Below are 1,739 nucleotides of genomic sequence, written 5' to 3'. Positions count from 1 at the left end.
ACTGAACTAGAACTGAACTAGAACTGAACTAGAACTGAACTAGAACTGAACTAGAACTGAACTAGAACTGAACTAGAACTGAACTAGAACTTAACTAGAACTAAACTAAAACCAAACTAGATTTGAAACATTTAGCCAACAATTTGTTACGAATAAAAACTCCCACATATTCCGGGAAACAATCGGCCTGAATTTCATGGTTGTTTCATCAAATACTACTTAAAGGATTGATGTGAAACAAGATATAACAAGTTTTCAATAGGATGACGATGAATTGGTTTCCTGTTCTTCAATTTCATCTTTATTCCACTAACAATCATTAAATGTATATACAATGACCATTTGTGGTAACAATAAACAAAAATTGCCATCTCTAGGGTCTGAACATAAGTAAAAGCCTGAACAAAGCAGATAATATAAATAAAATTAATGTCCTCTTTGAATGTCAAAAAGATATCAAATCTATACGTTTCTTTTAACTGTTCAGTGCAACAATGAACAATTGTAAGGAAATGAATTTTGTATTTAAAGAAAAGGTGAGGGCGTTGCCTAGGGATGTCAATTTTAACTTTTGTCAAAATTGCTTTAAAGAAATTAAATAAAAGATTGATGGGCATTTTTAATGATTTCTGTTTTTTTACATATTGACGATGGTCAAAGGAATAAGAATATAAGAAAAATAGAAAGAACATAAAGAAATTGAAAACACCTTGAGTTGAAAAACACACACAAATAAATAGTAAATAAATGACTTTCTGACTTTGTCTTTACAAAATATAATATTGATTTTGTATATTTTTATTTCGAATACAATAAGAAGAGATGTGTTATTGAAGAAGAAAAATATCATAAAAATAACAAAAACTGGCAATAAAAGTATTTTTATGTTTGTACCTTTCGAAAAAAGGTGGCAAATTGGCTTTTTGTTTAAAAAGACACACACACAACACAAAAAGATTTCAAAAACAACAATAAAACACCTAAAACTGAAAACAAATTTTTACTTTAGTTGGGTCCTTTAAAACAATTTTTAAAACAAGCAGCACAAAGAATTTTTTTGGCAGATGTTTTTCTTTTTTCCTTTCTTTCAAGCTTCTTTAGGTTTCAGCAAATTTGAATAAGATTTAAATTGGCTTTTCTCAGTTGTTTGATAAATTATCTGGTTGTTAATAAAAATACATAAAAATAAGAAAATAAAATCTACACATCGACACTTTGGCAAAGGTGAATAAACATATAAATTTTAAAGAAAAGCAAAGATAGGACATGCTAAAAGAGGACGATATAAAGTTTGTGGAAAGGATACATTATAAACAAAACTACAGCTGTTGGTTTGAAAAATTTGCTGATAAATTTTATACAACTAATTAGACTTTTTTACCTAATGATCGGTAAATAATTGGCAATTCAAAAATAATTGGACAAGCATAGCAAAAACAGGCAAAATTTTGGTGGTGTCAAACTGAAACGCCCAAATGTACTTCAAAGTATAACCAACACTCAAAGAGTGATTTCACAGCTGTTTGGGGCAAGAACAGAACTAGAACAGAACTTGAAAAGAACTAGAACTAGAACAGACCTAGAACAGAACTAAAAGTAGAACAGAACTAAAAGTAGAACAGAACTAAAAGTAGAACAGAACTAGAACAGAACTAGAACAGAACTAGAACAAAACTAGAACAGAACTAGAATAGAACTAGAACAGAACTAGAACAGAACTAGAACAGAACTAGAACAGA

At 29.2% G+C, this 1,739-nt stretch overlaps 2 protein-coding genes across 2 annotated transcripts in view; both read left to right on the top strand.

Moving 5' to 3' along the window:
- The window catches only part of LOC111687514 (putative aldehyde dehydrogenase family 7 member A1 homolog), a 17,237-nt gene that overhangs the window by 11,791 nt on the left and 3,707 nt on the right, over nt 1-1,739 (top strand). The window lies entirely within an intron of this gene.
- The window catches only part of LOC111687520 (syntaxin-12), a 3,999-nt gene that overhangs the window by 1,171 nt on the left and 1,089 nt on the right, over nt 1-1,739 (top strand). The gene's annotated exons all lie outside the window — the stretch shown is intronic.

The sequence above is a fragment of the Lucilia cuprina genome, chromosome 5 (genome assembly GCF_022045245.1).
Source record: "Lucilia cuprina isolate Lc7/37 chromosome 5, ASM2204524v1, whole genome shotgun sequence".
NCBI lineage: Eukaryota > Metazoa > Arthropoda > Insecta > Diptera > Calliphoridae > Lucilia > Lucilia cuprina.
This window is presented reverse-complemented; position numbering and strand designations above follow the sequence as displayed.